The following is a 24,515-nucleotide window of genomic DNA, read 5'->3' as shown; positions in this document are numbered from 1 at the left end:
CGTACAACCACATTAGATCTCAGTTTCATAATCTTTGTCGCAATATTGACCTTCCTAGCCTTTTACAATGTCAAAATTATAGTGAGCTCGGGAGGCTTCTCTCCAAGCTTTTTGAGCATAGGAATAAAATCTTAAATCAAACTAAATAATTTGTTTATTTTGTTGGGTTGTGTTATATTCTTTCCACGACTAGCCCACATAGTTACTCGGGGGTTAGAGGGGGGGGGGGGGTCATAGGGGGTTTGAGGCGTATCCATAACCCTAGTTTATGGGGTCTGGGGCAACGCCCGGAAAATTTTGGTTTTGGACCCTATGTTAGGTTGGGCAGACCCACCTATGGTTTTGTGCATGATTTTCGCACATGTTTTTTGGATGCGATGGTTTTCGGTCCATGGTATTGGATGTTTCGGCATGTATAAATATGTATTATAACATTGAAAGGAACATAATGAAAAATAAAGCTGGTAGTCCCCGTTTTGGGATCCAGGGGAAATCTCTGTGTATATGTGTTTTATGTGTTATGCTCTCGCATTGTTTATTTTCTGTGTTTTAGAATTCATATGCAGGTAATTTCTGTACGGGGTTAAAACCTACATTTGGTATCAGAGCTGTTTTGGCTTCAAGGGGATGCCTTTTTTGCTGAGGGGTTTTGCTCGGGCCTGTGGTAGACCTTGTTCAGTGGGAGATCTGCGAGATCGATTCTGGTGGTGAAAGAAGATGGCGAGCAGTGGAAAGATAGAGATCGAGAAATTTAATGGTCAGAGTTTTGAGTTGTGGAAACTCAAGATGGAGGATCTGTTGGTGGATAAAGATCAGTGGATCGTGGTAGATCCGGGTACTAAACCAACGGGAGTGTCCGATGAAGAATGGAAGAAGTTGGATCGGAAGGCAAAGAGCACAATACGATTATGTGTCTCAGATTCAGTATTACTGAATGTATCAGGGGAAGCTATGACGAAGGCTTTGTGGGACAAGTTAGGGACTTTGTACCAATCTAAGTCTCTGGTGAATAAACTGTTCCTATGGAAAAAACTATATAACTTGAGGATGAAAGATGGAGACTCGGTGATAGAGCATCTGAACGCATTTAGTACTATGGTAAGTCAGTTAGCATCTGTTGATATTAAAATTTCAGATGAAGATAAGTGCATCAGTTTGTTGTGTTCTCTACCAGATTCGTGGGATAGTTTGGTTATTGCAATAGGTAGCAATGCAACTGCCTTGCAGTTTGATGAAATAGTCTCAGCCTTGTTGACGGAGGAGATGAGACGGAAAAATATGGAGAGCCAGAATGGTGATGCCTTGTTTGTACAAGGACGGTCCCAGAACAGAAAAAAAAAAGTCATCGAGTGGGAGATCTAAATCTAGAGGGAGATCTAAATCTCCAGGAAAACCTGTAAAGGTGGTGTGCTGGAAATGCGGAAAGGAAGGGCACTACAAAAGGGACTGTAAATCTAAAGCTCCTGATAAAGGAAAGGGATCTGATGATGCTCCTTCTGCAGAGGCAAAAACCATCTCAGATGAAGGTGGGGATGTGTACTTGGCTTCTTCAAGTACACATGTAGATCATGAGGCATGGTTAATTGACTCAGGTGCATCCTTTCACTTCACTCCCCATAGAGAGTGGTTCTGCGAGTATGAGAAACACGATGGTGGTGATGTCTTCTTAGGGGATGATAGGAAGGCTGGAATCGTTGGTCGCGGAAAAGTAAAGTTGAAGCTGCAAGGTGGAAGGGTTAGAACACTTCTGGGTGTTCTGCATATTCCTGCATTGGCCAGAAATCTGATTTCTGTAAGCAAGTTGGATGATGCAGGTGTAAAAACAGTGTTCGAGAAGGATACCTGCAAGATGGTTCGGGGAGCACTGGTATTGATGCGGGGAGTTCGGATTGGAACTCTATACAAGCTGCAAGGTAGCACTGTTGTTGATGGGTGCAATAGTTCTGTGGTTCCTGAAAGTGGAGCAGAAAATCTAGTGGTCTCTAGAGAGAAGACCATGCTGTGGCATCAAAGGCTTGGACATATTGGAGAGAAGGGCCTTCGAATACTTCATGGTAAAGGTATGGTAGAAGGTATGAGTAATAGCTCTCTGGGTTTTGATTTCTGTGAAAATTGTGTACATGGGAAGCAGAATCGGGTGAGTTTCCCCTCTGGTGGTAAGAGGGTGAAACAGATATTAGAGCTTGTGCACAGTGATGTGTTTGGACCTGTGAAGGTTCCATCACTGGGTAAGTCTGTGTACTATGTATCATTTATAGATGAATTCTCAAGGAATACATGGATATATTTCCTTAAGAAGAAATCTGAAGTCTTTGATAGGTTTAAAGAATTTAAGGCTCTGGTGGAAAACCAGGCAGAGAAGAAGATAAAGGTGTTGAGGTTAGATAACAGTGGAGAGTTTTGCAGCAAGGAATTTGAAGAATTCTGTAAGAAGTGTGGTATAGCATGGCAGAAGACTACTCCATATACACCTCAGCAAAATGGAGTTGCAGAAAGAATGAATAAGACGTTGATGGAAAGGGCAAGAAGCATGCTCAGTGGTGCCAGGTTAGGATAGGAATTTTGGGTAGAGGTGGTGGATACTGCATGTTACCTGGTCAACAGGTCACCTTTATCAGTGTTGGAGGATAAGACTCCACAAGAGGTATGGACTGGTAAGAAAACCTCTCTTTCACATCTGAGGGTATTTGGATGTGATGCATATGTACATGTTCCAAAGGAGAAACGAATCAAGTTGGATAGTAAATCTGAAAAGTGCATCTTTATTGAGTATAAGGATGGTTTAAAGGGTTATAAGCTTTGGAACCCAGTCACACGGAAGGTTGTGTACAGCCGAGATGTGGTGTTCAGAGAGGTAAAAGATGTTATTAAACATGAAGTCCAACCAAAGGAACCTGATAAGATAGAGTTTGAGCTTAAGGAGGAAGAATCAGACTTTACAACAGAGGAGGAATCAGAAGATGAAGAGCCACAAACTTCGGGTGTGAGAAGATCAGTTCGAGAAAGAAGGCAACCAGAAAGGTATAGTCCATCTGCTTTCTGTTCAAATTTTGCTTTGTCTGTTACTGATGATAATCCCAGAACTGTGAAGGAAGCAGTGGATTCAGAGGATGGAAAACTCTGGAAAGAGGCCATGGTTGATGAAATGGCATCTTTGCACAAAAATGAGGCTTGGGATCTGGTGGAGTTGCCGGCTGGAAGGAAACCCATTGGCAGCAAATGGGTATTCAAAAAGAAGACAAATGCAGAAGGAAAAGTGGAGAAATACAAAGCTCGGTTGGTAGCAAAAGGTTATTCCCAGGTGTCGGGAATTGATTTTAGTGATATTTTTTCTCCTGTTTCCAAGGTAACTTCTATTAGATTACTTTTATCTGTTGCTACTACTTTTGATTTTGAGGTAGAACAGATGGATGTGAAGACAACATTTCTTCACGGGGATCTGGAAGAGGAAATCTACATGAAGCAACCTGAAGGCTTTGCGGTGAAGGATAAGAAAGAACTGGTATGCAAGTTAAAGAAGTCTTTGTATGGGTTAAAACAGTCACCAAGGATGTGGTATCAGAAATTTGATACATTTATACAGGGACTTGGCTTCACCAGAAGCAAAGCAGATCACTGTGTGTATTTTAAATTAATTGGTGACCATGTTATTTATCTGGTCTTGTATGTGGATGATATGTTGCTGGTTGGAAATGACAAAGAAATTATCCAGGATTTGAAGACCCAATTGTCCTCCAAATTCGACATGAAAGATCTTGGTGCTGCAAACTATATTTTGGGCATGGAAATTAAAAGAGATCGGGCAAAGAGGAAGCTCTGGTTAAACCAGAGGAAGTATGTCGAGACAATACCGCAGAGGTTTAATATGCAGGATAGTAAACTGGTGAAGGTTCCTATTCCTGTAGGTGTGAGGTTATCTGTTGAACAGTGTCCCAAGACACAAGAAGAGGAAGAGGACATGTCCCGTGTTCCATATGCAAGTGTAGTTGGTAGCTTGATGTATGCAATGGTCTGTACTAGACCAGACATTGCACATGCAGTGGGAGTATTGAGCAGGTTTATGTCAAAACCAGGGAAGGAGCATTGGACAACAGTGAAGCGGGTTTTCAGGTATTTGCGTGGCACTAGTGATTATGGTTTGTGCTACCAAGGAAGACTAGGATTGGACAGAGTGTTGGATATTCATGGCTTTGTTGATGCAGACTGCGCTGGAGATCTGGATCAGAGAAGATCTACAAGTGGGTATGTGTTTAACCTATTTGGAGGTGCAGTCAGTTGGATGAGTAAGAAACAATCTGTAGTGGCACTATCAACTACAAAGGCAGAATACGTGGCAACCACTCATGCAAGCAAGGAAGCAGTTTGGTTGCAGAGATTGTGTTCAAGTATGGGGTTAGTACAGGGAGCTATAAGGATAGACTGTGACAACCAAAGTGCAATTTTCTGGGCAAAGAACCCTGCATATCATTCAAAGACAAAGCACTTTGATGTTCAGTATCACTTTGTGAGGGATATGATAGAAGACAAAAGGGTGTTGCTGGTAAAGGTGGACACTTTGAAGAATACTGCAGATGCATTGACAAAATTTGTGAGCTCTGAGAAGTTCTCTTGGTATAGAGAGACAATGGGCGTTTCAGGGTTGGAAAAATGACTAAGCTCTCTTGTGGCCCCCTGTGGAAAGAAAACAACAAGTGGGAGAATGTTAGGTTGTGTTATATTCTTTCCACGACTAGCCCACATAGTTACCCGAGGGTTAGAGGGGGGGGGTCACAGGGGGTTTGAGGCATACCCGTAACCCCACTTTATGGGGTCCGGGGTAGTGCCCCGGAAAATTTTGGTTTTGGACCCTATGTTAGGTTGGGCGGACCCACCTATGGTTTTGTGCATGATTTTCGCACATGTTTTTTGGACGCGATGGTTTTTGGTCCATGGTATTGGATGCTTCGGCATGTATAAATATGTATTATAACATTGAAAGGAACATAATAAAAAATCAAGCTGGTAGTCTCGGTTTTTGGATCCAGGGGAAATCTCTGTGTATATGTGTTTTATGTGTTATGCACTCGCATTGTTTATTTTCTGTGTTTTAGAATTCGTATGCAGGTAATTTCTGTACGGGGTTAAAACCTACATATTTAGGTCCGATAGACCAAAGATTGGTCTCAGCGGACGTTAAACATCATCATCATCATCATCATATATATATATATATATATAGCTTTTTAAAATTAGTATATTTTAGTAACAATTATTTTTTGTGTATTGAAGTATTAATTAACAATATATAAATTTATAAAAAATCTTAACCTCAAAATATTAATATCATTACTTTTTTAAACTTTACAAAAATAATTAAAATTTTCATTATAAAAAAACATTGCAAAAAAAAAACATCTTAGGATGAAAAACAAGAAGAATAATAAGATAACTTGAACAATTGTTAAATAATCAACCTTTAAAAAAAATGTGCATACTTGGGACATCAGAAAATTCGCATGAAAATCAAAATGATGATTTTCAAAATTGGCATGAAAATCACAAACATTTAAGAAAAATTATCCACACTCAATACATTAGAAAATTTAAAGTGTCAAAAATAAACCCTCTAAAAAAAGGGGTTGACGCTGGATCAACACTTTTCAAAATCAGTATGAAAATCGCTGACATTTTAAAAAAAATGTTCATACTTGATACATAAAAAAAAATTAAAGTATTAAAAATATGATCCAGAAAAAAAAGGTTGATGTTTGCATCAACATTTTTCAAAATCAGCATGAAAATCACTAACATTTAAAAAAACATATCCATAGGAAAATTTGAAGTGTAAAAAATATTCTCCAAAAAAAGGTGTATTCTGAATCAACACTTTTCAAAATTGGATGATTTTTTTGCTACCTCAAAAAAATAGGTAATCAACAATTTTCTCGTTTGATCGATAACTATGTTTGGTCTGTTATCTTCAGTTTTTTTTGCATTTGATTCTCCTTCATACCCTAGACCAGTTTGATGAGAGGGGATATTTGACTACCCATAATCTCATATAACTTGTTAGATCATTTAATAAACTTTAGGTTCTCGTTCAATTGAGTTTTAGTTTTCTCTAGTTCCTTTCTAAGAGAAACTATTTCTTCTTCTCATTTTTCACACTCCTTGCTTTTCTCTTTCAACTGTTGTAATAAGGTGTCTTCAATTTTCTTTACTTCTTCCAACTTTACTTTTAGAAGAAGAAGTGATGAATCTTCAGATTCATCCTTTTCCTCTTCAAATTTTGCAAGCATCTCCTTCTACTTCTTATTCTTTTTCATGGGCCTTTGGATTTCTGTTAAGGCATTGATTAGTTCACCCTCCAAGTCCACTTCAGTATCTTCTTCATCAAACTCATTTTGTCCTTCATCTAAAGTTTCTAAGGCCACGAGCATAAAATTCTTAGTTTTTTCTTTTATTCTTTCTTCATCAGAGAATTATTCATCTTGATCTTCTAAGGAATTGTTGTCTTCTCGAGTATAGAAAATATTCTTTTTAAACTTATTTTCCTTCTTTTCTTTCCTATATTTATTCTTCTCTTTATGATTGTGTTCATTTTTTTCTTCTTTGTATGGACATTTAGATGCATAATGACCTATTCTTCCATAACTAAAGCTTTTGAAATTTAACTTACCTTTGTACTTTCTAGATCCACTCTTCAATCTTCTGATGAATTTTCCCTCTAAGTTCATCAAATCCACAACTCTAGTCTCTTGGTTCTTCATTGCTCTTCCCATCAGTTTTGAAAGTGGCTTCCCTTGATGTATATTTTCCTTTAGAAGTTCTCATATTATAGGCTATTAATGTTCCATTATGTTGATCCAATGTCAATGTGTTAAGATCTTGCATCTCCTCAATGGTTGACGCTTTGGTATCGAATCTATCTAGAAGAGATCTCAACACCTTTTCAACTATAAAGGAGTCATCCATGGTTTCATCAAGTCCTCTTATGGTGTTAACTATCTCATCCACTCAAAGCAAGAATTTGGTATATCATCGTCCTCTTTCATCTTTAATGCTTCAAATTGCATTTTGTAGCCTTGGAGTTTGAATTTATTTACTCTACTGTCACCTTCATAACAACTCATCATCTTGTTCTTTTTTAAATAGTAATGAGTACATTCCACTAAGCACAATAAGTAACTTCGTAGAAACGACTGCCATTATTCCTCCTAGTAGAACCAATATTTCATAAATGCCACAAGGGCCAACATGTCTCCAGAGACTTGAACTCATGCTACTTGGGACAAAAATCGTGAGCCATACCACTTGAGCTAAGTTCATTTGACCTAAAAAATCATCATATTATCCCATATATATATGGTTTTTATGTAGTGCATCACTTTAACCAACTCGGATTTAGGTAAAATACTTACAATTGCATTCATTGCTTTAGCATTTTTAGTGAATTCAAGCTTCTCGTCTTTACTAACAAATGCATCCAAGTTTTTATAGTCATTCTATAATGTTTCCTAGACATCTAAACCAAGAGACAATATGTAGGTTCTCATTTGTACCTTCCAAAATGCATAATTTGCTCCAGTGAACATGGGGGCTTTGTTGGTGGAGCTTCCATACCAACTATCCATTGTCTCATATCTACCTTCTAGTTGTTAGACTATTGTTGAAGGAATTGGATCTGATCCCAATTGTTAGAAATCATGATAAAAATGAGAGGGGGGTGAATAATTATTGTGTAAATGTTTAACAATCATTAAAATTATTTATATTGTTATAAATCAGATACACCACAGCACCATAAATCAAACAACATGCACACATGAGACACAAATATTTACATCAAAACCCATAAAGGGAGAAAACCACAAAAGTTATGTCTAAGAATAGTTGTAGGCTTTAACCTACTATTACATCAACTTCTCTGGGACTAATAAAAAAAGGACACCCATCCCCTAAATTTATAAGCACCTAATAGACGGAAAAACCTACTCCCTAATGTTTATAGGAACCAACCTGGAGGAAGCACCTACTCCCTAATGTTTATAGGCACCAACCTGAAGGAAGCACCTACTCCCTAATTTGCAAGACCAGCTTTCTTTTCCTAGCATATCTCTCTTTCATTCATTTTAAAACTCACACCTTCATACACACTTTACTCAATTTAGTCATTAGACTTTTTGTCACTACTGCTCTCAACCAGCTAGATATTATTTTGCACTACAAACATTCTCAAACCAACAAATCAATATGTTCTCCTTGTTACAAATTTTCTTGTCAAACAATTATTGATACTCTCATGCATAGTCCCACATTGTTTCACTTACACAATGCATACACATATGTTTTGCTTCTCACACATTGGATTTAGATTTTCTATTCAACTACCTCACAACACGAATTTTGCATTTTCAAATATCTTCCTTGCTCAACCTCAATTATGCTTCAGAATGGATAGTCTCCTCACATTTCTCTTATTTTTCTTTTATAGGCTTGACCCTTCAGTTACCATGGGAAAGAATCCACAGTTTTTCCCATGGAAAAAATTGTTTGAAAATATCAACTGTCAAATTTTTTGATTCTGTCAATCACTGAATTCATCCAAGGAATGGGTATTCTTACCCAAAACAATGTTGTAGCCATAGCCTAATGGCTAATAAGCCTTTTTTCCCTTTCTCCTCAACCAAAATTTATGAGGTTGTGACAAAGATCTCTTTATTCGTTAGCCCCTCCATTTTTTCGCTCATCAACCTTTATTTATACCTACATAGCTCTGCCTACCAATAGTCGTAGGTCGATAGATGGCACAACAATAGACATACAAATGTATGTTCATCGAGCCTATTTATTAACAACTCTTTCTGTCAGATCTCACCCATCAACCAAAAACTTATGCTTTTTAGTCATGTTTCCCCAAGGCCTTGATAGCTCGAGAGGCGGTAATGACTCTTTCTCTCGAATCTCATCCATCAACCAAAAAATTTAGTCATGTTGCATCGAGGTATTGATAGCCTGATAGGTTGTAAAAACTCTTTCTCTCAGATCTCTCCCATCAACTGAAAGCTTATGCTCTATAGTCATGTTTACCCGAGGTCCCGATACAAGACCCACCATGTCCATGTCGTCTACCACCGTACTTTCCACATTAGCTATTGTGGCCAATAAGGGCTTTCCACCTGTCCTTCTACCATGTGGATTGCCAGGTCACTTGCCACATGTCACTTCTTAAACGCTCATTTGGCTGATAAAAAATGTCATTTTCACTTGCCACATGTCAACCTCACATGTTGCCACATCATGCTAACATCACACTCTTGTCATGGTGATGTCATCTTGCCATGTGGCATACTTTGGTTGCTACCACATGTCACCGAGGATTGACCCACTTAGCCACCCAAAAACACCAAATATGAGTAACACATGTCACCCTTCCATATGATCATGCATCTTCTACCACTTCATCTTGTTAATTGGACTACCACTTTTCATGCCACCTGGCACCTCGAAAACCTTGCTCATGCTCACCACATGTCACTCACCGCTTATCGTTGTTGTGTGAAATTCATTGGACCGATGGTCCAATAGGCACCTGGGTTCTTTAGCCATGCATCTTATGTTGGCATTATGGCTGATGTGTTGTCCTTAATGGCAACCTGATTGATACAGATGTGCTTGATGTCAACATTGTGATAATATGATCTAATACAAATTGGTATAGATACTACAATTGCTATGAATAAAAAATGGACAGTTCAGATGCAGATGGACGTTAAAGGCGAAGTTTGAGAAAGTATATGCGGATCCTATGAAGAATGGTTGTGTACATACGTAGTTCCTGTGAAGAAAAGTCACGTACAAAATCTGAACCATGGTAATCTAGATACTAGAGGTCTTTACCATGGTATTGGTCCATAGTAATGGTTGTGACAATGCTTATTTGATCCTGTCAAAGAATACTAATGACCAAGGTATTTACCTAATGTATTGACTAAGGCTAAAACTATATAAGGAGATGGAGATCAAGGTGTTATGAGTGCAAGTAATGGGTTATACAAGTGTAATCTGATATGAAATAGGTGTGCACTAGGGAGCATGGAGATGGATCAGATCTAATAGATCTGAAATGAATACATATTGCTTTATATGTTTATGTTTGTGTCTAACAATGATAGATCTATGATCATGGTATAAATTTGCATATAATGATGTGTGACTATAACAATATGTATGCTGAGATTTGGGTTTGACAAATGTTGTGTTATGCAGCGAAAGTATGATTCATTGATTTCATATATGTATGTTGATTTACATATGAATGGTCACATAAATACTTTGATCTGTATCTGTAGGGTCGCATGTATATTCTAAGACATGGTCTTTAGTATGTTGAGATTTGTACGCAGGTATTATGCATGGTAGTCACGTACATACGCAGATATGTTTCATGGATGTCACATATATGTTCAAGGGTTTTGCAGTGCAACTTGATGATGATATTTGATGATTTTTTCTCTATTTGTTGTTGTCTGTCAAGAATGTCTCTATCTTGATGATATGTGTTTGACAATGTTGATTGGGTTGAATATGGAATGGAATATTGATTGGTAATGATGCTACAATATGGTGATCAATGTTTGGTCCAATAATCTATGTATGGTTCAGTGGTTGATTCAGTGTTATAATGATCTAGAGTTTTAGTGTTCAACATTCATAGATTTGTATGCAAGTGTGATATAGAGGAAGTGCGTATATACACGGGTATACTTCTGAATAGTAGCGTATACATCCAGAAGTAAATTTGATCAAGGTTTGCAGTGATAACACTCGGTTTCTGTGATGACTAACAGGGTATGTTTATGCATTGGTATGATCTGGTTATGACGGTTTATATCAGTTATGGATTGGTTTGATCTAGTTGCAATGGTTCATTGAGATTCAGTTCAGTGATTGGTTTTATAAAGATATAGTGATTTAGTTGGTTTGGTGATTGAAGTTCAGATTCAATATTCAACTTTGTATTGAGCATAATGTTGGGTGTGGGTCCAGTTTGAAAATATGATGAAAGGTGGCCTACAGGTTTTGATGTTTTGAGTCAAGTGGATCCATTATGAAATATTATGAAACGTGGTCCACAAGAGGTGTTGAGGGTTAGAGCCTTCAGTGAGGGAGTCAAAGCTTCTTTTGAGTGGTAGCTAGTAAATTAGTTTAGGGAGTAGTTTCTCCCTTTCGATAGGAGCTGGTAAACGAGATCAGGGAGTTGGAGCTCCCTTCCACTGGGTGTTGGAGAATGAGTGGAGGTTGTAGCCTCTTGTAGGTGGGTGCCTGTGTGATCGTAAGAGTCTGCACCAATATAATATGTAATGAATTTTTCTTAATAATAAAAGAAGAAGACAAAGACAATGACAACAATGGTTTTCTCCCACATTAGGTTTCCACCTAAAATCATGGTGTTCATGTGTGTTGATATTGTCGATGATTTATATACTCTTTACTAATCATGGTTTATTCTTGATAAATGAATAATGAAAGATTGACGCACTAGATAATGATAAATAATTGATGGAATATATGAAAATATTAGTTAACTAGATATACGCTGTTTGTATTTACCACATTCGCGTACATACGCAGGTTTCATGAATGGCAGTAGCGTACATAGATTAGAATATGAAAAGAAAATTTAAAGTGAGTTTAAAATACTGATTCACCACCCCAACACCCCCCCCCCCCCCCCAATATTTTTCTAACATATTATAACCAAATCCTGGGACCAAATATTACTCCTCCATCGACCCATTGTTTTGTTGCTCATATCTCTTCATCTATGTCCTTTATGATCTAAATGTCAATGGTTGATAGGCCTCTTGGATGCTTGGCCCTTCAACACATGAGACCCTAGGCTAAAACCAAGGGCTTAAACCTTAAAGTGCTTATGGGGTCATTGCATGCCTCCCGAGTTTGCATACACCCACCAATCTCTGACTAATGATTCGATTGACACAAGTTAACTACTAGGAACCTTTTTGTCTCTCACCTTCTGTTTATTTCTTGTCACATTGTCACCTATCAATGGATCACTCATTCCCTTGTTGATGGGTCATATACGGTGGTTGATGGCTAGGACTATCATTTGATGGTGTTGTACTTTAACATAGAAATATTTGTTGGATGCTTCACCACTTTTTGCTCATTCTCTTGACTTGTTGTTCTATAATTTGGTATTGAACTGGTGAGGAGGGGGCCACACTAGAACCATGACCAACTTGAACCTTATCTTAACTTCAACTAAAGATTTATTCTCATCCCTTGGGAGTTAGATCAAATGCCATATACCATTGGAAAGGTCTTGGAGAGGGTTGTTCAACAAGGAACTTTTCATATTCTTTTGAGAAAATCACCTACATACAAAATGATTTAGAACATCGTTAATAGAAAAAACCAAGATAGAAATAACAACATAACTTCTTCCATGAAAACATCAATAATCCCAATAAACTTCCCCTGAACCTGACATCACTTGACATCAATGATAACAGTTGCAAACATGCTCAACATTTTCTTATTCTAATTAAAGTGCAACTAAGTGCCTAACTTAGAGTGATGGAAACCATTTTATAAAATTAATCAATTAATTATTTATAAAAAAAGTTGTATGGTAAGTGAAATTGTGGTCTTTGTGTAGGAAATCCCACTAAGAAAATTTTGGGTACAAAAACTTCTTTTTTATTTTGTATGGCCATTTTTTCCATAAAAGAGAGTAGGAAAACTCATTTCCTTTGAGTATTTGCTTCAAAATACCCCTAATGGTAAGCAACCTTCAACGGATGCAATGTTTATTTAATTATTTTTTAATATCCTAAATCCTACATGACATAGTGAAACCATGGACCAATGTTTTTGTTAGTAGCTCATCATTGTTTAAGTTCATTGTTAGTGTCATTCTTATACAACCATGCATTCCTCGCTTTAGTAAATATTATTTCTAATTGTTATTCATGTGGACAATTCCCATCTTGTATAGTGTTGTTTTGTAATACTTTCATTACCATGTGAACATGAATGTATCAATTGCATATGATTTTATACTTGAATTTATTATTGCAATTACCCATTTATTCTTATCATATATGTCTAAAGAAAATCATGTGGGTTTCAAGACGTGTTATGATGGACATTAATAACTCTTGTAATTAAGCAAGATTAAAATTTCATGAATTTGTGGCCTAGTTCCCTTCTTTGGATGCAAGGAAATCTTAATGCCACTAGTATTTCTTATAAATAATTATTTCAACCTATATATCTTTGTATTTCTCCTTATTTAATGTGGATTTGTAAATTTTGGAATATTACCATGTTGTGATGCATGCATACATGTACTACAAACACATATATTCCCTATGATTCCATTTGTGTGTTGGCATGGACATATTTACAAACTAAGCCTGATTGCAAAGATGTAATCATAAGTAGGTGTGTTTAGCACTTGCATTCGATATTCTTGTTTAGCATGCAACTAGTTTATGATTTGTTATTGTAGTTATGCAAGATAATCACTTGGAAATGGGTTCCTTTGGGCCTTTTAGATTGTTAAGGAGGCATTCTATTATTAGAAGTATACCCTTTATTTTCCTTTTCCTAATTTTGGGCTCCACTTCTTATAATTCCCCCCTAATTGATGTTGGTTCTAGAGAGTTTGAATGTTATTTGTTGAATTGTGCACTTATTTATAATAAGGATTTTAATGCAATGCACATTTGTCTTACTTTGGCGCTAGCATCTACCCTAGATGAAAAAGTAGGGGCAAATTTAAGAGTATAATGTATCTAGGGAGTTAGCCAAGGGGATAATGAATGTAATGTGGCCATAAGGAAATAGACCTAATATGTAATTAAAATGAAATAATATATAGTAAGGAGTATTTGACATATGCTCGTAGGAATCCTTGTACAAAGTTTTACTACAATGATTTTGGATGAAGAGTCTACCAAAATAATTGAACAAAAAAAAATGCAATTTTTTTATGATTCTATAAATACTATTGATTTAAAATTAGAAATGCAATCCAGAATTGAAGGATGCCAAAATTTAATAGACAGGGTCACATTGCAACTTCAAAATGAGAAATAAGACAAGATTCAAGAAGGTTGCCAAAAGATACTTGAAGAAGTTGAATTCCTTCTAGAAGATGTACATGCCAAATATGATGGTATTAAATCCAAGGATAGAGTAATCAAAGGCCAAGTTAAGAGGATAGAGTATGTCATTATCTCTAAAATGAAGAAAAATTAAATGGGTGTGCATACTAAAGGAAAACTATAAAATTCCACACAATATCGACACCCTCCTTACTAGGAAAGATTTCAAGGAATACAATAAGATCGATATCAACATTATCAAGACATAAGATGGAATACTCATCACTATTCATGGAACATGGCATGACAAACTATATTTTAATAGGATATTATTAAAGACCAACAACTAGTACTATAAATTGGAGAAATTATAACATAAATACATGGAATCAAAGAAAATAAAATTATGCAACAACCAACTATCAAGGATTAAGACAAAAAAAGAGAGCGTGGATGAACATATTATCATCAATGGAAAGAAGAAAAAAGCATAGAAAAATATTTGTAAATCATATGTGATACCCCTTATTGCAAAGTGAGGACAAAGTGTTTTAAGGAGGGTACTATGATATGACACCAAGGGGGGCATATATGAGGTTAAATATATATGATATGACCTCAAGGAGAGAATATATGGGGTTAAATGTATACATAAAAAGAATGACCTAATAATAAATGGGCCACATCTAATGTGTGAATAAGATATATGGAAATCATGTAGTCATTATTAAGGGCATGTGATTTGAATGTATAAATGTATTGGATATTTGGAGGAGTTTCTCCTATTATTTAAGGAGGTATTGTGTAACTCGTCTCTCTTTTATATCTTGGAGTTGTGCTCCACGCTCACATTGGGGTACATGGTGTATATCCTTGTAGTAAAACTTCAAATATATAAGAGAGAATCAACCATAAACCTTCTAAGATAAATCCTAAACATTAGATATATCCAAACATTCACCATGAATAACACCAAGAATATAGAGACAAGAACCCTCGAGGTAGAGTGACACCATCAAATACTCCTTATTAAAGGAATCATTCCAAATGGTTGCTACAAGACAATATAATTTCATACACCTCCAAGACAATGATACTCATGAGTAATTGTAATTTCTTGTGAGTATTCATATAAAGATATGCCAAATACCCTTTATTATTATATTATTTCATTTTAATTACATAGTGGGCATATTCCCTTATTATTACCACATTATATTCATTATCTTGTTGGGTGCCTCCCTAAGTACCCCATATTATCCTCCCTGAGTACATTACATTCATCCCCCTTGGCATGTTTCATCCATGAAACATAATAAGAAGCCATATAGTATGACCTACTAAGCAATGTATTCAATTAGTACCATGCACAAGAATCCATCCATCCTATTGAAATGTGGACAAGTGGTCCAACTGTAGTCTTTCCTCAATCTTGATTTTGATTCCTTCCTCGAATCGAGGTCTTCGTTACTCTACTATGATATCTCCATGAATTTATTTTAGCCTTGCATGTACATTCATATGAGATTCCTTTTTAATTCCATGTTGATCCATAGTGAGTTATTTTCATGCTCATTCCCTTGCATTGAAAATTGTTGTTTCTCTTAGTGTTGTGGGTTACAATATTCAACAACCTTATCTATTGATTTGTCTTTCTTTGATTCTTCAACATGCAGTTCCTTGGATTCATCTTCCTTTTTATGACATTCCTTTAGAATTTCTTCAAGTGTTTATTTAGGCCCTTCTTCTTATTCAACCTTAGACTCTTTATTTGATGTATAATGCACCGCTAGAATTTGTTTTCCTGCAATTACTTCTTCATGTGTCCCCTTGTGCCCTTGTTGTTCAATAAAAGAAATATCATTTAATGTATTTTTTTTTTCTTATACTATAGCTTCAAAAACCTCTTTTGTATATTAATATTAATTTTACCAATTGAATCCATCCAAAGATACCCCAAAATAATATCCATTTCATCCATATCTATAACATAAAATTTGAATGCAACACATATTTATCCATGGTAATCTTCAAATATTTGGAAATTTGAACATTTTCACCCTCAATCTACGTGCTTTGAATATTTTTAGTAGGTATTTGCAATCTACTAGTCAAGTCAATATTTATGAAATTATGTTTGCTACAATGGTTAATAAAAACATGACCTTCTATTATTGAATACATACATGAACCTGTGATATAAAATTGTCATGTCAAAACAAATCCTTAGTGCTCTTCTTATCTTTCTTCACAACATGAGACTCTCTATCTAAAATTACATTTTCACATTCTTCATCTAAAATTGTCCACAAATTTGTCATGCTTAAGCAACTTCTACCATATGGCTACATTGTCTTTTAAATTCATACATACCTACACTTTCCAATTCTTCCCATTCAGACTTCATTTTGTTCATGTATTTTCGAATACTAGGACTACCATATTTTCCTTTAAAATACATCTTGTTTGAAAACTCAAAAATAGAACTAAGGTTTCAAAGAGAATCACTTATCAGGCAATGAAGCTCTCTTATGTAGTTAGGGTTTGAAGCTGAAGATGTAAAATGATCATAACTTATGTTGTACTACTTGAATTTGCTATTATGACACCAATTATTAAATTGCCACAACTTTTCTTGATCATTTGGCACTAGTTTGATTGAAATGTATGCTCTCTATCAAAATATATCTAACCTACAATATTCACAGTCATCACGGGAAAAAACCCTAAAATTTGTGGATTCTAAATTATCAATAACTTTACTCCCCAAACCTTTTATTTTTCTTTTGAAAATGGGTATTTTATCAAGAGAAATTCACTCATTATATTAGATTCTCACAATTCTACATACAAAGTTTTAGAAATTAACTTAAGTGTTGTCATTCTTTTTTTCCCCTAAAAAATCAGCGAAAAGAAAAAACTTTCTCCCATTTTGTGCTAGAGAAATAACTATGATACTGTTGGAAATAATACTGAGAGGGGGGGGTGAATCAGTATTATCACATCAACAAAACTTTTTCATTTCCATATTCAGATTCATATATGCTACTTCCACAACTTCTTATGATTCAGTTAGTTGATCCTTAATGAGTGCATTAGAACATTATCAACCATATTAACAGTAAACAGGTGCAGTAAAATAGAACAGATCATCACACATAAGCCACACACATGAACACCATGATATAAGGTGGAAACGCAATGTGGGAGAAAACCACCTGCTGCAAGTCATCTCAATCTTCTTCTTAATAAGAAAATCCTTTTACAAAAGTTCTGTACTAGTGCAGTCCTTTACCAGTACGCAGGCTACTACTTGTAGAGAGCTACAACCCTCTCACGTTCTCCAGTCTCTCCTGGAAGGGAGCTACAACCCCCATAGTTCTTGTACTAGCCGATCCATTTACTAGTACACAGGTTGCTACCTACTACAATGCTCAAAAGTTTTCAACTGCTACTGGAAGGGAGCTAGCACCCCCTTAGCTCTTGTACTAGCTAAGATACTAGTACGTAGGTGCTGCCCTACAATCTTCTCTCCTCCAGGTACCACGTTTCATACATTTTCATACTGGATACACCTGAAGCACAACACATAATCTGAAAGGCCACGTTTCATCCAATTTTCATACTGGACCCATTAATATCATTGAAGTACATAATCAATCAATCTTCTGAATCACCCAATCACTAGATCAATACATATACAAGGATAATATGTGCGTTAGCAATCAGATCTAGTCCATCAGATCATATAAGGATAAGTCATTATGAACATAATCAATCAATCAATCACTTCTCAGAATGTTGTTATCAGAACACAGTACCAGTAACCAGACATCACTTCAGATCCCAGAACACTGCAATAATAAACAGGAGCAGCTAAATAGATTTCATGAAAAGTCCGCAACTTCACAAATAGAAGACCTGCGTACATCCGCACCTTCTCCTGCTGCTTGCCTGCGTACCTCTGCACCTGAGTCTACGGCTTGCCTGCGCACCTCCGCACTTGCGGCTACGGCTTGCCTGCACACTTCCGCACCTGCAGCGCTTCTGGGCCTGCGAACCTCCGCACCTACTGCTGCAAACCGCCTGCGGACCTCCGCACCTGATATGTGCCTGGACTGCGGTCCTCCGCACCTGCAGCCGTGTCGCACCTGCGGTCTTGTAGGTATAGATCAATTTTTCAGACTTTACTCATACCCCAGACTATCAGATCTACAGATCTGATCATGCGCCAAGGAGATCTCGACCCATCAGTAGATCCGCCTTATAAAGCTCAGGTTCCTTCTTTATTCAGATCTAGATCTGCACCATAACCCAATCACCGTATTGCAGATCTAGCACTTTATCAGATATTCAATTAATCAGAAGATGCCTTGCCAAATGATCTCCTTCCTCTTTTATAGCCTTAGGCCTTTCACAATACCACGAACCAAAAACCATAACAATTCAATACCATGGACCCAATACTTGGGATCAACACTTTTGGATGCAATACCACGGACCAAAACCATAAGATAAAAAATTGTCGGACTAATACCATGAACCAACCATGAAAGTGCGTGAACTTTTCTCTGCATGAAAGGAACTTTTCTCTGCATGAAAGTGCGTGAACTTTTCTCTTCATGAAAGGAACTTTTCTCTGCATGAAAGTGCGTGAACTTTTCTCTACATGAAAGAAACTTTTCTCTACATGAAAGTGCGTGAACTTTTCTCTACATGAAAGAAACTTTTCTCTGCATGAAAGTGTGTGAACTTTTCTCTACATGAAAGAAACTTTTCTCTGCATGAAAGTGTGTGAAATTTTCTCTACATGAAAGAAACTTTTCTCTGCATGAAAGTGCGTGAACTTTTCTTTACATGAAAGAAACTTTTCTTTGCATGAAAGTGCGTGAACTTGAAAATAACTTTGCTGCACTATAATTTATCATCTGTGTGATTTTCCATCAAGGACAACACTTGTCTCATAATGCCAACAATCTCCCCCTTTGGACTTGATGGCAAAGCTAACTTGTCATACTGAGAACTGTCATCTGATTCCTTTGAGTTGTCCGGCATCCCATGCATTCTATCACATCTGATATCTCTTCCGTAGATTCATCTAGATATATATAAGTGAGTTGATCTTCTACGAGTTGGTTGCCATCAAGTACAACACATGCATCATAATGCCAACAATCTCCCCCTTTGGACTTGATGGCAACAATACCAAATCACTCTCCCCCTTTGACATCAAGGGCAAAGGGCGGACCAAGATATTCTCTTCCTTTGCTGTCCATACTCCCCCTGAGTACCTGCTGAAATCTCTAAATGAGCTCCCTCTTTGTATATGCCATGGTGCACCAATCTGTCCATGCTCTTTCTGAGAACATGCTGAAATCTCTGCTCTGCTGAAATATGCTGTTCATGCTCCCCCTGACTATAAGCAAGGTCTGCAAAAAGATGTTCTACAAGAAGAACATGACTCTATACATCATAAATGACCTTCCTATCACCAAAGACTCATACATACATCTATCTCCCATCACAATGGTGATATACCAAAATTTTACATATGATAACATAAGAGAATAACATCATTCATCCCGGGCATAGTGGGGAAACCAACATAGGCCGTTACATGACCTGAAGAGATCTCATCAAATGACTACAATAGATAGAGACACACTATTACATCATGAGTCTTGATATGACCTTTACATCGAATGATATACATGACATTTATAACAGAGACCAAACACCTAAATAAGATCATGATAAACATTAGCAATGACACTGTATGATCTGCTCCATAGCATCTGTCAATAGCAACTAGACCAACAGCTTGTATTAGTGCATGAATCATCAAGGTATGTCCGTATCAACTCATCCTTTGAACAAAATTCTGTATATACAGAATCATTCTATCATATGTGAGAAACACCGTAGCCATCCAGATCTGCATGAACCAAGTATCATCAATTTGGAATATCTGCATCAATCAACATATGTACGAAACAACCTATCATCATATAGGTAAGAACTCATCATCATCATGTCTCCAACAATGCAACTTTGAATAATCATCCATGTATCCAGCCAACAATCCTCATCCATATATGTGCCAAGAACAATAGGAATCCTGCATCATAACTGTAATATATGATCTTTATGCATATGACGACAACAACATTCAAGCTATGTACTTCTCCTTATCCTTATGAAGATCACCATGTAAGCACCATTAGAGAATCAACCACAAGTCTGATCTAAATATCAACTATGTAACCCCAAGAATCATCTGAACAACTCATAACCATATCATAGCAAGATGAATCATTTATCCATATAAGCATCATCACCAAGGACTATTAACCATAATGCCAACAATGCATTAAAAGAATATGCTCCCCCTAAACCTGTGCCATCTTGGTTACTGTCAGATCTGATCATGCATATCAGCAAGAAGTATCAAGACATCATCATTATCAAGTTAGAAACAAAACACTTCTAACCATCAAGTCATTTCCACACATCATCAGCAAATTGTAACCATTATCAAACAACGCAAATAATAAACCGAATCATAACTGATCCTTTTCCTGAACCTGTCCCTACTACCTTTCCTCAAACAATCATATACGCGACTATGCCATAACCAACTCGCGTATATACGTGACTTCTCTTTAAGAAACTTGCGTATGAGATTTAGGACACTGAAGTTTTACACTTCCATCTCCCTCTGATTCTGTTATGTCTGTATGTTGTCCTGTGCCGCCTCGTTCTGACTGTACTTCTTTCTTCTTCCACATCTTCAAGTGTGATGATGATGTTTTCTCCTTTTGGTATGGTGCCCATACTTTGTTCCTGCATTCCTTAGCTATATGTCCACGCTTGTTACATGTGTAACATCTTACATGTCTCATATTTCTTCTATAGCAATCAACAGCTCTGTGACCAAACATATTGCAAGCAAAGCAATATCCATTAAAGTACCTTGAATGTGATGATCTTTCTGCATGATGGTCTTGAACCCTTCTTCTTCTACATCTGGCTGCAACATGTCCAAGATTATGACATACATAACATTTAACATTATTCATAGGAGGAGTAAAAGATTTTCTTTGAAGAATTTCTTTCCTTGGTTGATGATGAGATTGACCTTTCATCTCCTTATTGAGCATTTCAGATTTTGCAGTAGAGTCCCTTGTCTTACTTTGTGAAATAGATTCACCTTCAATAGATTCATGAAAACCAAGACCAGTTTTGATAGCAGGAGACCTTTGACTATTAAGAATATTATCCAAAATCTTAGTACTATCTTGAAATCGTAAGATCTTATCCTTTTCTTCTAATTTATCCTTTAGAATAGTTACCTCAACCTGAAGATGCTCTTCCTTTTCACGATGCTGCTTCTTCATGTTTTCTTCAACTTTTCTTTCTTCTTCCAACTGATGTCTTAGATTGAGGACTTCATTTTCTTGTTTTTCATGAGCTTGGAGAAGTTCGTTATTCTGCTTCTTTGATTCTTCAAGATCTTCCTTTAGCAAGAGGATCGTAGCTTCAAGACTTTCATAGTAACTGGATCTATCTCTGAGTTTCTTGATTGTTGTGCTCTTCTCACTGACTTCATCTCTTAGAGATGTTACTTCATCCTGCAACTTTTGATATTTGTCCTTGAATAACTTCCTTACCTTGTTTCCTTCCTCTAGTTGAGCTTTTAGTTTGGTAGCTTCTTCTTTGAAGGCACATTCCCTTTTGTTCAATAGATCTTGTTGATCTCTAATTTTGTCTGTAAGCCTTTTGAATTCTGCCTCTATTTGATATCTTTCTTGCTCACCCATAAGAACAAATTCAGTTGTTTCGTTATCACTTTCATCTTTTCCAAATGGATAGATACCTGTATCACCAGAGGATAACAAATTCATACCTGATAGATCTTGTTCATCTTCATTCTGAAGTGATTCTGAACCTGAAGTGCTTCTTCCACATAATCCCCAATCGATGCTCCCACTGTCATAGACTTTCTGAGATGTCTTCTTCTTCTTAGGTGCTTTCTTCTTAAGCTTCTTTCCACTACAACAAAACCAGCGATTAGCGTCCCTTTTTACTTCTTTTTTTGCATCTAGAGCCCATTTTTGGTGCTATTTGCATCCATTTATCAAATATGGTGCAAAACTTGACACAAAATTTGCATCAAGTTTTGCACCAAATCTTACACCAAGTTTAGCACCAGGTATTGCAATAGGTTTTGCACCACGTTTTGCACCAAATTTTATGCCAAGTTTTGTGTCATCCTTTGCACCAGGTTTTGCATCAATTTTGGCATCTATTTTTGTTTGACATACTTTTGCATCCACTTTTTTCACCTACACTTGCATCAACTTTTGCATCGACTTTTGCATCCTTTTTTGCATCCTTTTTTAAATCATTTTTTGCATCCATTTTTTCATCCATTTGTGCATCACTTTTGCGCCACGTTTTACATCGAGTTTTGTGTCTAGTTTTGCATATAATTTTGCATCTACTTTTATTGCATCCACTTTTCCATCTTGTTTGGCATCCATATTTACATCCTCTTTTGCATCTATTATTGTACCCACTATTGAATCTAATATTTTTGTGCCACAATTGGCGCCTAGTTTGGCACCTCCTTTTGCACCCACTTTTGATTATAATTTTGCATCCACGTTTGCATCCTCATTTGCATCTAGGTTTTCATCAACTACTACATCTATTTTTGCATCCCTTTTTGTATCCAATTTTGGACCAGGATTTGCATCGGGTTTTGTGTCTCGTTTTGCATCTACTTTTGCATCGACTTCTATTGCATACAATTTTGCATCCACTGTTACACCCATTTTAAATTTCACTTTTTGCATCCCTTTTTACATCTTCATTTGCATCATACTTTGATTCTTTTTTTTCATCTATCATTACATCCACTTTTGTTATGCCATAATTTGCACCATGTTTTGCACTCACTATTGCATCCATGTTTGCTTCCAATTTTGCATCCATGTTCACATCCTCTTTTGCATCAAATATTGCATCTATTTTTGCATCCACTTTTGTGTCAGGTTTATGCATTGGGTTTTGCATCTCGTTTTGTATCTACTTTTGCATCTACTTCCATTGTATCCATTTTTTTCATCCAATTTTGTTTTGCCTATTGCATCAATGTTTGCTTCCACTTTTACATCCATTTTTGCATCTTATTTTGCATATTTTTTGTCTATTGTTACATCCACTTTTGTTGCACCATATCTTACGCCTACCATTGCAACCACATTTGCTTCCACGTTTGCATCCACATTTGCATCCTCTTTTGTGTTCAAGTTTGCATCAGATATTGTGTATGTTTTTGCATCCCCTATTGTATCCACTTTTGTTTCATCCATTTTTGCATCTACTTTTGTGTCCGTTGTTGCATCCACATTTGTTTCACCACAGTTTGTGCCAAGTTTTACACCTACCATTGGACCCATGTTTGCTTCCACTTTTGCCTTCATGTTTGCATCCAAGTTTGCATTGACAACTGCATCTACTTTTGCATCCACTTTTGTGTTAGGTTTTTCATGTTGTTGTGCATCTACTTATGTTGTATCCACTTTTCATCCAATTTTACTTCTATTGTTGCCCCCATTTCTATGTTCGCTTTTGCATCCCTTTTCCAACACTCATCATATTTTCTGCATTGATGATATTCCTTATGGCATTGAAAATTATGAACAATTGATGACAATGTCAATAATATTGACAATTATGAAAATGAAGATGATGGCGATGACATGAATTGTGATTATGATGATAAAGACGATAGTGGTTACAATGACATTAATGATGATGATGGCAATGATTATGATGATGATGACGCTAATGACCTTGGCGAATCTTCCCAATTTTAGATGTTGTCATTGTCATAATCATAAGCATTATCTTTGGTGTCATCATCATCATTTTCATCTAGGTCATCATCAAAAACAATAATGGCATGAATGATGATGATGATTACAACAATGTTGATAGAAATTACATTAATGATGATGATGGGGATGATAAAAATGACAATGACGATGATAATGGTGGTGATGATGATGATCATCGATCATCTCTCAAAAATAGAGTTGTTATTTCTCTTACGTATATCAATGTGTCCTAAACAACCCTTTTCTAGCACTGATCACATTTTTTGGGTTGATGATATTTCTTACAACGTCTATAATTATAAACAATTGCAAACAATGTCCATAATGATGATGATGATGGAGCTGATGATGATGGCATGAATGGTGATTATGATGATAATGTAATGATGGCAATAACGATGACAAGGATGATGGTGATGATGATGACAATGATTATGATAATGAGAATGAACAATTACTAGTTTCACTACCATCTTCTGGATACATATTACTA

Source organism: Pinus tabuliformis, chromosome 5_2 (genome assembly GCF_031772625.1).
Source record: "Pinus tabuliformis cultivar Carrire ecotype Pingquan chromosome 5_2, CPIR1, whole genome shotgun sequence".
In the NCBI taxonomy this organism is placed as follows: domain Eukaryota; kingdom Viridiplantae; phylum Streptophyta; class Pinopsida; order Pinales; family Pinaceae; genus Pinus; species Pinus tabuliformis.
The sequence above is the reverse complement of the archived record's forward strand: the minus strand, read 5'-3'. Positions refer to the sequence as shown.